Below are 13,796 nucleotides of genomic sequence, written 5' to 3' on the forward strand. Positions count from 1 at the left end.
CCGATCAGCTATTAAAAGAGTCTGGTGCTCCTTGAACGCTACGCTCACCAGAGCTCCGGTCAGCGCGGTGTCTCCCTATAGGAGCTGAGGACAAGTCATCATTACATTTACCTGAATAAGGGTGGGTTCACACTAGCGTTAGGGATTCCGTTATGGCTTTCCATTATAACATGGTTATAACAGAAAATAACGGAATGCCCAGACAGAATGCAAAATGGAAGACTTTAAAAGGCATACCATTTGCTTTCCGTCCTAATAGAAGTCTATGGAAAAGCATAACGGATCCATCTATGTCCCGTTATGCAAGACGGAAAACAAAGTCCTGTCGACAGGACTTTTTTTTCCGTCTTGCATAACGGGACCCAGACGGATCAGTTTTGATTCCCATAGACTTCTATTAGGATGGAAAACAAACGGAGTGCCTTTTAAAGGCTTCCGTTTTGCATTCCATCATATTACAAGTCTATGGGAAGAAGAACGGATTCATCCTTCCATCTTATGGATTCCGTTGTTTTCGGTTATAACTAGTGATGACCGGGAGGTGCCATATTCGATTTTGCTATATTTCGCAAATATTCAATTGAATATTCGTTTTATATTCGTCAAAATCGAATATTCATCATTATTTTATTTATCACAATAATATGCGATTTAATTATTCGCGTATTGCGATTTTCTGTTAACTGTATAAGGCAATTTTCCTATTGGTTGGCTATGGCTATGTCTAATGTGTGTATTTTACGAATATTTGCTATATTGCTATAACTTCGTTTTTTAGAATATTCATAATATTCTAAAAATCTAAGTTATAGCAATATAGCGAATATTTGTAAATTACATATATTGACTGTAATTTAGCTAATATAGTGCTATAATCTTTTTTTTATAGTATAATTTTTTTGTCTCTTCTAAACTTCAGTTTTTTTTTAAATTTACACTATTAAAAAAAAATACTATAGTACTAAATTGCAGTCTATATGTGTATTTTACGAATATTTGCTATATTGCTATTACTTTGTTTTTAGAATATTCGCAATATTCTAAAAAACTAAGTTATAGCAATATAGCGAATATTCGTAAAATACACATATATAGACTGTAATTTATCTAAAATAGTTCTATAGCTTTTTATTTTTTATAGTCAAATTTTTTTTTCTTTTCTGAACTTCTGATTTGAAAAATTGTACACTTAAAAAAAATACTATAGCTAAATTTCAGTCTATATGTGTATTTTACGAATATTCGCTATATTGCTATATATTCTTGTTTTAGAATATGACGAATATTCTAAAAAACTAAAATATAGCGAATATATTCGTTATTTTGAATAATCGTCTTTTTTTTTTTTCGATGTGTACTGTTATTTCACTTCAGCATACTCCTCCCCGACATGCATCCCCGTCACCATGGGAACGGGTCTGAGTTACGATATACCATTGGATCTGAGTTTTCTCTGCGATCGTGAAAACTCAGATCCGATGGTATATTCTAATCCACAGTCGTTCCCAGAGTGACGGGGACGCTTGTCGGGGAGGAGTATGCCGAACAACTGTACTGGTTGGAAAAAAAAACAATAATATTCTAAATAATGAATTTATCTATTCTACATAATTTTATTTTCAAATATTCGCTATATAGAAAGAAGTAGGGTGAAATCAATCTTTATATTTGAATTAGGACGCGATAGTATGACGTAATCGTGTCACATGACCTAATTTCGGTTTCGCTTTGGTTATGGTTACTAGTGGATTGGCAGTCTGCCGGAAAAAAAATCGTACAGAGAAAATGGGGCGAAAAACCTTTAATGAGGATGAAGAAGAAGTTATTCTCACTGTAAGTAATATTGTATTACAGCACTGTATTTTATTACATATTGCATGGATGCCAGAACAATATTTTGCAACACTCAAACGTATAAATTATTTATATGTAGATCTACTGTTGCAAAATATTTGTGTATGCCAATATGCCCTGTATGCCCTACATTGATAAGTGGCCAGCGTCATGACGTCACAGGGGCCACAGCCAGCGCCAAATTCAAAAAGGGACGCCGATTCGGACCGCTCTGAGGCCTCCACAGTTCACCCTACCTGCTGACAGCAACTCAAGTGGACGGGAGCTGAGAAGATGAGCGCCCCTACCACCACTGTCTCGGGTCCTGAGGCCCCTACCACTCTGGGCGGTGTGAGTAGCCTGCTGGCACCTTTTCATTTTGCGTATTTGCCCTGCTATGGTTGACCCTTTCCTCCCTTGTGTGTTACAGGGAGAAAAGGAGTCTACCTCCTCTGTTAAATCCAGACCCAGGAAGTGTGGCATCTGTTCTAAGCGCCTTCCTTCCTCAGGGTCCAAGCTACTGTGTAAAGACTGCACCTCTACCGTGGTGAGTCCTCTAGTTTTATGCAGGAGATCAAGACTCTGGTCAGAACGGAGGTCCAAACAAGATGATACGGGCAGAATGGGAGAAGCCGGAGAAAGGTTCCTTTATCCCACGGGGCCTCAAAAGGCGATACCCCTTCGACGAAGCGGACTGTGCCGATTGGGAGGCCATTCCCAGTGTGGATGCTCCCGTTGCTAAGGTAGCGAAATGAACGGTCTTTCCGTTTGAGGAAGCAGCGCAGCTCAAGGACCCTCTAGATAGGAAAGCCGAGAGTCTGCTCAAGAGGACCTGGGAGGCTACAGCAGCTCTCCTAAAACCGGGGGTAGCAGCAACGTGTGTGGCTCATACACTCGCCGTGTGGCTTGAACAACTAGAGCGCCATATAGCGAATAAGGCCCTTTGGGAGGAGATCCTGGACAGTATTCCTCTTCTGAAGAAGGCCACATTCTTCGTTGCCGATGCCGCTGCAGAATCGGTTAGGCTATCTGCTCGCACGACGGTCCTGTCCAATACCACCAGACGGGTACTGTGGCTTAAGGCCTGGTCGGGCGACACTGTATCAAAAAACAGGCTGATATCTCTACCCTTTCACGGTCAATACGTGTTCAGGTCCGACCTGGACAAGATCCTTGAGAACCTCACGGACCGTAAAAAGGGCTTTCCAGAGGACAAATCTAAGTCCAGGAGACAGTTTTTTCGGAGCTCCCAGCAGGATCCTAGGGCCAATAGGAGGAGCCATGAGGTTCGCGGATTTACAAGAGGCGGGAGAGGAAAAAGTTTTTTCCTTAATTCCAACAGGGGAGATCCCTCTCCCTCTTCATCAAAACAATGACATCATCCCGGTCGGAGGAAGGCTCAGCTCCTTTCTAGGGGTTTGGGAACAAACCATCACAGATCCGTATATATTATGCATCGTAGAACATGGCTACACTATAGAACTGGATTCCCTTCCTCCGCAGAGGTTCATCCTGACCAAGCTCACCAGGGGCCTCGAGTCTCCCTTATCCGAGGGCGTAAGAAACTTATTACGCCTGTGGGTAGTAGAAAGGGTCCCTGCCGGAGAATTGGGGAGGGGTCACTATTGCCCCTTATTCTTGGTCCGGAAATCGAATGGCAATTTTCGGACCATCATAAATTTAAAACCCCTGAACAAACACATCACCTACCACAAGTTCAGGATGGAGACCGTCAAAAGGGGGTCTATGATGGCTACAATAGACCTCTCTGACGCATACTTCCATATCCCAATACAGGTCCGTTCCAGAATATATCTGAGGTTCGCGGTGGAGCAAGGTGGGACAGTCCACCACTATCATTTCAAATGCCTCCCATTCGGCATATCATCGGCACCCCGCATATTCACCAAGGTTATGGCAGAGGTCGTAGCCTCCCTAAGCAAGGAGGGGATAATAATCGTCCCTTACCTAGATGACCTTCTAATAGTAGTGGAAACCTCAGATCTCCTTCACAGACACATCCAAGTGGTTCTCTTGCGCCTCCAGAACTTGGGCTGGTTGGTCAACCGGGAGAAGTCAGACATGTTTCCAGACCATCGGAAGGTATTCCTGGGTATTCTCTTGGATTCAGCTCTTCAAAAATCCTTTCTCCCTCCGCTAAAGTTACAGAAGCTGAATGAAGTCAAGGGTCCTCCACTTCACCAACCAGTTCGTTGCTCAATAAGGCAGGGCATGGAAATGCTGGGCCATCTCACCTCCTGCATCCCTGCGGTAGTCTAGGCCCAATTCCATATGAGACCCTTACAGAAGCTGGTTCTAAAACAATGGAACAGGTATCAATCATCCCTGGACCAAGGGTTTTCAGTGTCCCGGGAGGTGAAGGCTTCACTGGGCTGGTGGCTCAAGACCAAGAACCTGGAAACGGGAGTTCCATGGAGGCAGGAGGGTGTGCTTTCCCTCACAATAGACGCCAGCTCTTGGGGCTGGGGGGCCCTCACGGCTTCAGAGACTTTTCAGGGGATTTGGTCAGAGGACCAGAGAAGAATGTCCTCCAACTACAGAGAACTCCGTGCAGTTTGGGAAGGCCTCAGGTCCATGCAAATACAGGTCAAAAATCGCCACGTCCTGGTCCATTCGGACAACTCCACAGCTGTGGCGTTTATCCAGCACCAGGGAGGAACAAGACACGGTCACCTCCAAAGGCTCTCAGACCGAATCTTCCTTTGGGCAGAAGAATCTACAATCCCTTGCGGCAGTACATCTGAAGGGATCCCTGAATCTCCAGGCGGATTACCTCAGTCGGCAAAGTCTGGATCCAGGCGAATGGTCTTTGTCCCAGACCACTTTCCAACAGATTCAGGATCGTTGGGGGAGTCCCATCCTAGACCTGTTCGCATCAGCAAAGAATCACAAGGTTCAGGATTTCTTCTCCCTCAACCGAAGAGACCCATGTGTGGCAATAGACGCTTTTACCCAGACTGGATGACCAGGCCTAGTCTACGCCTTTCCCCCCGATACTAGAATCCCAAGAGTGCTCCAAAGTTTCAGTCCGAAAGGTGCAGACTGATTCTGGTGGTCCCATTCTGCCCAGGAGAAGCTGGTTCGGGCTCCTCAGGTCTCTCAGGCCCGGAAGATCCCATCCTTTCCTGCCGGAGGAGGGTTCTCTAACCCAGGGGTCCCATACCACACCCCAATACCAACCTCCTCAAGCTGTCCGCCTGGATTCTGAGCAATCCCTCTTGCTAGGGTTAGGGCTCTCTGAAAGAGTAGTTAAGACCCTCTTACTCAGTAGGAAGTCCAACACCTCCAAAGCATACCTCAAAGTTTGGAGGAAGTTCGCCTCCTGGGGTGGAGTCAGGTTCAACCTGTCCACCCCTAATATCCCTCTTATCCTGGAATTCCTCCAGGATGGGTTGGATTTGGGCCTTGCTTCTAACACATTGCGAGTCCAGGTGTCGGCCTTGGGGGCCCTCTATAATACCAGCCTTTATGAGGTCCCCTGGGTAGCAAGTTTTCTGAAAGCGGCAGATCGACTAAATCCCTGAGTCAGGAATATGGTCGCAACATGGAACCTTAACACCGTCCTTTTAGGGCTGTCGGATGTACCGTTTGAGCCTCTTCTCTCCCTATCTATTAAGTGGCTCACTCTGAAAACCATCTTCCTAGTGGCCATATCCTCCGCAAGGAGGGTTTGCGAGCTCCAGGCCCTGTCCATACAGGAACCCTTCCTCAAGGTGCTAGACGACAAGCTCATTTTCAAATTAGACCCCTGTTTTCTCCCCAAAGTGGTCTCCTCCTTTTACAGGTCACAAGATATAATTATCCCGTCTTTCTTTCCTAACCCTAAAGACGAGCAGGAATCTAGATTCCACAATTTAGACGTTAGGCGTTCAGTTCTTCATTATTTACAGTCGTGGCCAAAAGTTTTGAAAATTACATAAATATTGGAAATTGGAAAAGTTGCTGCTTAAGTTTTTATAATAGCAATTTGCATATACTCCAGAATGTTATGAAGAGTGATCAGATGAATTGCATAGTCCTTCTTTGCCATGAAAATTAACTTAATCCCAAAAAAAACTTTCCATTGCATTTCATTGCTGTCATTAAAGACCTGCTGAGATCATTTCAGTAATCGTCTTGTTAACTCAGGTGAGAATGTTGACGAGCACAAGGCTGGAGATCATTATGTCAGGCTGATTGGGTTAAAATGGCAGACTTGACATGTTAAAAGGAGGGTGATGCTTGAAATCATTGTTCTTCCATTGTTAACCATGGTGACCCTGCAAAGAAACGCGTGCAGCCATCATTGCGTTGCATAAAAATGGCTTCACAGGCAAGGATATTGTTGCTACTAAGATACACCTCAATCAACAATTTATAGGATCATCAAGAACTTCAAGGAAAGAGGTTCAATTCTTGTTAAGAAGGCTTCAGGGCGTCCAAGAAAGTCCAGCAAGCGCCAGGATCGTCTCCTAAAGAGGATTCAGCTGCGGGATCGGAGTGCCACCAGTGCAGAGCTTGCTCAGGAATGGCAGCAGGCAGGTGTGAGCGCATCTGCACGCACAGTGAGGCGAAGACTTTTGGAAGACAGCCTGGTGTCAAGAAGGTCAGCAAAGAAGCCACTTCTCTCCAAAAAAAAACATCAGGGACAGATTGATCTTCTGCAGAAAGTTTGGTGAATGGACTGCTGAGGACTGGGGCAAAGTCATATTCTCCGATGAAGCCTCTTTCCGATTGTTTGGGGCATCTGGAAAAAGGCTTGTCCGGAGAAGAAAAGGTGAGCGCTACCATCTGTCCTGTGTCATGCCAAAAGTAAAGCATCCTGAGACCATTCATGTGTGGGGTTGCTTCTCATCCAAGGGAGTGGGCTCACTCACAATTTTGCCCAAAAACACAGCCATGAATAAAGAATGGTATCAAAACACCCTCCAACAGCAACTTCTTCCAACAATCCAACAACAGTTTGGTGAAGAACAATGCATTTTCCAGCACGATGGAGCACCGTGCCATAAGGCAAAAGTGATAACTAAGTGGCTCGGGGACCAAAACGTTGACATTTTGGGTCCATGGCCTGGAAACTCCCCAGATCTTAATCCCATTGAGAACTTGTGGTCAATCCTCAAGAGGCGGGTGGACAAACAAAAACCCACTAATTCTGACAAACTCCAAGAAGTGATTGTCGATAAAAGCCTTTGAAACCTATGAAGTGCGTGTAATTATATTTCACTACATCACAGAAACAACTGAAACAAAGATCTAAAAGCAGTTTAGCAGCAAACTTTGTGAAAACTAATATTTTTGTCATTCTCAAAACTTTTGGCCACGACTGTACACAGAGGAGCGGCGTATCGACAAAAAATTATTTATCCAGTTTGCAGGTCCAAATAGGTGTAAGAAGGCAGCTAAGAGCTCTATATCCCGCTGGATTAGATGCACCATCTCCAAGGCCTATAAAGCCTCCGGTAAGGAGGCTCCTCCATCTCTTAGAGCCCATTCAGTTAGATCTGTCTCCACTTCTTGGGCTGAGAGAGCCTCTGCTTCGTTAGAACAAATCTGCAGGGCAGCTACCTGGAAGAGGGCCCACACCTTCACCAAGCATTATAGGGTGGATGTGTTTATTCGACGAGGACTTGGCCTTTGGACGTAAGGTCCTAGGTGCTGTAGTCCCCTCCTAAGTTACTTTGTTAGTTCTCAGTTTGTGCTGTCATGGAGATTAGTGTTGATCACGAATATTCGAATTTCGAATTTTTATCGCGAATATAGGTACTTCGAAAATTCGCGAATATTTCGAATATAGTTATATATATTCTTAATTTCGAATATTCGAATTTATTTTTTAGATTTTTTGATTTTTTCGATTTATTTTTTATTTTTATCAGGACACATGATCCCTCACTGCTTCTAGCTTGTGGGCCAATAAGAAGGCTGCAATATACTTGATATTAGGAGTAGTAGTGTTTGCGAATTTTGCTCTATATTCGTTTTTTTCGAATATGTTCTATATTGCTATATATTCTTGTTTTAGAATTTCGCATTTTTTTTCCGATTTTTTTTTTTTTTTTTTTATCAGGACACATGATCCCTCACTGCTTCTAGCTTGTGGGCCAATAAGAAGGCTGTAATATACTTGACTTTAGGAGTAGTAGTGTTTGCAAATTTTTCTCTATATTCGTTTTTTTCGAATATTTGCTATATTGCTATATATTCTTGTTTTAGAATATTACGAATATTCAAAAAAACAAAGTTATAGCAATATAGATTATATTCGAAAAAAATCGAATATAGAGCAATTTAGCTAATATAGTGCTATAATCTTCTTCTAATAGTTGTAAGTTAAAAAATTTGCAATAAAAAATTCTGAAAATTCGCATATTACACAATCATTACCTTTCCGATTTTTCGAGTAAAAAAAAAATCGCGAATTTTCGACGAATATTCTACAAAATATTCGCGAAATATCACGAATTCGAATATGACCCCTGCCGCTCATCACTAATGGAGATGACTGGGGAAATGAGTATTACACTCACCGGTAATCTGGTTTCCTGGAAGTCTCCAAGACAGCACAACTTTGTCCCGCCCTTGTTTTCTTTGTCAGTAGACTATTTTGTCTAGTTTTATGTTCTACCCCTTGTCCTAGTCCTGTTATAATACACTGGCGATGAGGGGTGGGGTGGGGTTTTTAACCTCTCTGTGTGCTTTTTCCTGTCCTATCAGAGGAAGGCAATCTCAGTTTGTGCTGTCATGGAGACTTCCAGGAAACCGGATTACCGGTGAGTGTAATACATACACTCACCTAAAGAATTATTAGGAACACCATACTAATACGGTGTTGGACCCCCTTTTGCCCTCAGAACTGCCAAATTCTACGTGGCATTGATTCCACAAGGTGCTGATAGTATTCTTTAGAAATGTTGGGCCATATTGATAGGATAGCATCTTGCAGTTGATGGAGATTTGAGGGATGCACATCCAGGGCACGAAGCTCCCGTTCCACCACATCCCAAAGATGCTCTATTGGGTTGAGATCTGGTGACTGTGGGGGCCATTTTAGTACAGTGAACTCATTGTCATGTTCAAGAAACCAATTTGAAATGATTCGAGCTTTGTGACATGGTGCATTATCCTGCTGGAAGTAGCCATCAGAGGATGGATACATGTTCTCATTCTGTTTACGCCAAATTCGGACTCTACCATTTGAATGTCTCAACAGAAATCGAGACTCATCAGACCAGGCAACATTTTTCCAGCCTTCAACAGTCCAATTTTGGTGATCTCGTGCAAATTGTAGCCTCTTTTTCCTATTTGTAGTGGAGATGATTGGTACCCGGTGGGGTCTTCTGCTGTTGTAGCCCATCCGCCTCAAGGTTGTGCGTGTTGTGGCTTCACAAATGCTTTGCTGCATACCTCGGTTGTAACGAGTGGTTATTTCAGTCAATGTTGCTCTTCTATCAGCTTGAAACAGTCGGCCCATTCTCCTCTGACCTCTAACATCCACATGGCATTTTGCCCACAGGACTGCTGCATACTAGATGTTTTTCCCTTTTCACACCATTCTTTGTAAACCCTAGAAATGGTTGTGCGTGAAAATCCCAGTAACTGAGCAGATTGTGAAATACTCAGACCGGCCCGTCTGGCACCAACAACCATGCCACGCTCAAAATTGCTTAAATCACCTTTCTTTCCCATTCTGACATTCAGTTTGGAGTTCAGGAGATTGTCTTGACCAGGACCACCCCCCTAAATGCATTGAAGCAACTGCCATGTGATTGGTTGACTAGATAATTGCATTAATGAGAAATAGAACAGGTGTTCCTAATAATTCTTTAGGTGAGTGTATATATATATATATATATATATATATATATACACACACACCCCACCCATTAAATTAACTCATAAACCACAAATTAACTGCTATATGAAAGGTAAGATTGTAATAGGGGTAAGGTAAGGGAGAGCAGTATGTTAGTGGAGTAAAATGAGGATGTTACATGACAAACTCCCTTTAACTGCTGAATACAACAGCGTTAAACTCTGCCGAAATGGCATATAAAAATCGAGTCAGCTCGCCACCTATCTGCAAGCGACTTTACCCCTCCTTCTAATAACAAAGTGACCGTGGCAACAAAAACAGGGAGTGAAGACGGACAGCAGATATTACAAATGCGGCTGGGCAGACAGTATAACGATGACAGCCCAAAAAAATAATATACCCAACATAATACAAGCAAATAACCCCTGTTACTTCATGCTACCTTTTAACTTCGGCCAGTTTTAGCCATCTGTAACACTGGTTTTGGCATGTAATATAACCCCATAATTAGAGTTGAGCGAACACCTGGATGTTCGGGTTCGAGAAGTTCGGAACCCGACCCGAACTTCGTCCCGAACCCGAACCCCATTGAAGTCAATGGGAACCCGAACTTTTCGGCACTAAAAAGGCTGTAAAACAGCCCAGGAAAGAGCTAGAGGGCTGCAAAAGGCAGCAACATGTAGGTAAATCCCCTGCAAACAAATGTGGATAGGGAAATGAATTTAAATAAAAAAAAAAAAAATTAACCAATATCAATTGGACAGAGGTCCCATAGCAGAGAATCTGGCTTCACGTCAGCAGAGAATCAGTCTATTCATGCCATAGCAGAGAATCTGGCTTCATGTCAGCGGAGAATCAGTCTTCATGTCATAGCAGAGAATCAGGCTTCACGTCACCCACCACTGGAACAGGCCACTGTCACATATTTAGGCCCCGGCACCCAGACAGAGGAGAGAGGTCCCGTAACAGAGAATCTGGCTTCATGTCAGCAGAGAATCAGTCTTCATGTCATAGCAGAGAATCAGGCTTCACGTCACCCACCACTGGAACAGGCCACTGTCACATATTTAGGCCCAGGCACCCAGGCAGAGAAGAGAGGTCCCGTAACAGAGAATCTGGCTTCATGTCAGCACAGAATCAGTCTTCATGTCATAGCAGAGAATCAGGATTCACGTCACCCACCACTGGAACAGGCCACTGTCACATATTTAGGCCCCGGCACCCAGACAGAGGAGAGAGGTCCCGTAACAGAGAATCTGGCTTCAAGTCAGCAGAGAATTAGTCTTCATGTCATAGCAGAGAATCAGGCTTCACGTCACCCACCACTGGAACAGGCCACTGTCACATATTTAGGCCCCGGCACCCAGGCAGAGGAGAGAGGTCCCGTAACAGAAAATCTGGCTTCATGTCAGCAGAGAATCAGTCTTCATGTCATAGCAGAGAATCAGGCTTCACGTCACCCACCACTGGAACAGGCCACTGTCACATATTTAGGCCCCGGCACCCAGGCAGAGGAGAGAGGTCCCGTAACAGAGAATCTGGCTTCATGTCAGCACAGAATCAGTCTTCATGTCATAGCAGAGAATCAGGCTTCACGTCACCCACCACTGGAACAGGCCACTGTCACATATTTAGGCCCAGGCACCCAGGCAGAGGAGAGAGGTCCTGTAACAGAGAATCTGGCTTCATGTCAGCACAGAATCAGTCTTCATGTCATAGCAGAGAATCAGGCTTCACGTCACCGACCACTGGAACAGGCCACTGTCACATATTTAGGCCCCGGCACCCAGACAGAGGAGAGAGGTCCCGTAACAGAGAATCTGGCTTCAAGTCAGCAGAGAATCAGTCTTCATGTCATAGCAGAGAATCAGGCTTCACGTCACCCACCACTGGAACAGGCCACTGTCACATATTTAGGGCCCCGGCACCCAGACAGAGGAGAGAGGTCCCGTAACAGAGAATCTGGCTTCATGTCAGCAGAGAATCTGTCTTCATGTCATAGCAGAGAATCAGGCTTCACGTCACCCACCACTGGAACAGGCCACTGTCACATATTTAGGCCCCGGCACCCAGGCCGAGGAGAGAGGTCCCGTAACAGAGAATCTGGCTTCATGTCAGCTGAGAATCAGTCTTCATGTCATAGCAGAGAATCAGGCTTCACGTCACCCACCACTGGAACAGGCCACTGTCACATATTTAGGCCCCGGCACCCAGGCAGAGGAGAGAGGTCCCGTAACAGAGAATCTGGCTTCATGTCAGCACAGAATCAGTCTTCATGTCATAGCAGAGAATCAGGCTTCACGTCACCCACTACTGGAACAGGCCACTGTCACATATTTAGGCCCCGGCACCCAGGCAGAGGAGAGAGGTCCCGTAACAGAGAATCTGGCTTCATGTCAGCACAGAATCAGTCTTCATGTCATAGCAGAGAATCAGGCTTCACGTCACCCACCAATGGAACAGGCCACTGTCATATATTTAGGCCCCAGGCACCCAGACAGAGGAGAGAGGTCCCGTAACAGAGAACCTGGCTTCAAGTCAGCAGAGAATCAGTCTTCATGTCATAGCAGAGAATCAGGCTTCACGTCACCCACCACTGGAACAGGCCACTGTCACATATTTAGGCCCCCGCACCCAGACAGAAGAGAGAGGTCCCGTAACAGAGAATCTGGCTTCATGTCAGCAGAGAATCAGTCTTCATGTCATAGCAGAGAATCAGGCTTCACGTCACCCACCACTGGAACAGGCCACTGTCACATATTTAGGCCCCGGCACCCAGGCAGAGGAGAGAGGTCCCATAACAGAGAATCTGGCTTCATGTCAGCACAGAATCAGTCTTCATGTTATAGCAGAGAATCAGGCTTCACGTCACCCACCACTGGAACAGGCCACTGTCACATATTTAGGCCCCGGCATCCAGACAGAGGAGAGTGATCCCGTAACAGAGAATCTGGCCTCATGTCAGCAGAGAATCAGTCTTCATGTCATAGCAGAGAATCAGGCTTCACGTCACCCACCACTGGAACAGGCCACTGTCACATATTTAGGCCCCGGCACCCAGACAGAGGAGAGGTTCTTTCAACTTTGGGTTGCCCCGCAATATAATGGTAAAATGAAAATAAAAATAGGATTGAATGAGGAAGTGCCCTGGAGTACAATAATATATTGTTAAGGGGAGGTAGTTAATGTCTAATCTGCACAAGGGATGGACAGGTCCTGTGGGATCCATGCCTGGTTCATTTTTATGAACGTCAGCTTGTCCACATTGGCTGTAGACAGACGGCTGCGTTTGTCTGTAATGACGCCCCCTGCCGTGCTGAATACACGTTCAGACAAAACGCTGGCCGCCGGGCAGGCCAGCACCTCCAAGGCATAATAGGCTAGCTCTGGCCGCGTGGACAATTTGGAGACCCAGAAGTTGAATGGGGCCGAACCATCAGGCAGTACGTGGAGGGGTGTGCACAGGTACTGTTCCACCATATTATTGAAATGTTGCCTCCTGCTAACACGTTCCGTATCAGGTGGTGGTGCAGTTAGCTGTGGCGTGGTGACAAAACTTTTCCACATCTCTGCCATGCTAACCCTGCCCTCAGAGGAGCTGGCTGTGACACAGCTGCGTTGGCGACCTCTTGCTCCTCCTCTGCCTTCGCCTTGGGCTTCCACTTGTTCCCCTGTGACATTTGGGAATGCTCTCAGTAGCGCGTCTACCAACGTGCGCTTGTACTCGCGCATCTTACTATCACGCTCCAGTGCATGAAGTAAGGTGGGCACATTGTCTTTGTACCGTGGATCCAGCAGGGTGGCAACCCAGTAGTCCGCACACGTTAAAATGTGGGCAACTCTGCTGTCGTTGCGCAGGCACTGCAGCATGTAGTCGCTCATGTGTGCCAGGCTGCCCAGAGGTAAGGACAAGCTGTCCTCTGTGGGAGGCGTATCGTCATCGTCCTGCGTTTCCCCCCAGCCACGCACCAGTGATGGGCCCGAGCTGCGTTGGGTGCCAGCCCGCTGTGAACCTGCTTCATTCTCATCCTCCTCCACCTCCTCCTCATCCTCGTCCTCCTCGTTCTCTAGTAGTGGGCCCTGTCTGGCCACATTTGTACCTGGCCTCTGCTGTTGCAAAAAACTCCCTCTGAGTCACTTCGAAGAG

At 45.5% G+C, this 13,796-nt stretch overlaps 1 protein-coding gene across 1 annotated transcript in view; it reads left to right on the forward strand.

Moving 5' to 3' along the window:
• LOC120993568 (gastrula zinc finger protein XlCGF26.1-like) overlaps positions 1–13,796 on the forward strand; it is a 71,694-nt gene that overhangs the window by 18,918 nt on the left and 38,980 nt on the right. The gene's annotated exons all lie outside the window — the stretch shown is intronic.

This window comes from Bufo bufo, chromosome 3 (genome assembly GCF_905171765.1).
Source record: "Bufo bufo chromosome 3, aBufBuf1.1, whole genome shotgun sequence".
Classification (NCBI taxonomy): Eukaryota; Metazoa; Chordata; class Amphibia; order Anura; family Bufonidae; genus Bufo; species Bufo bufo.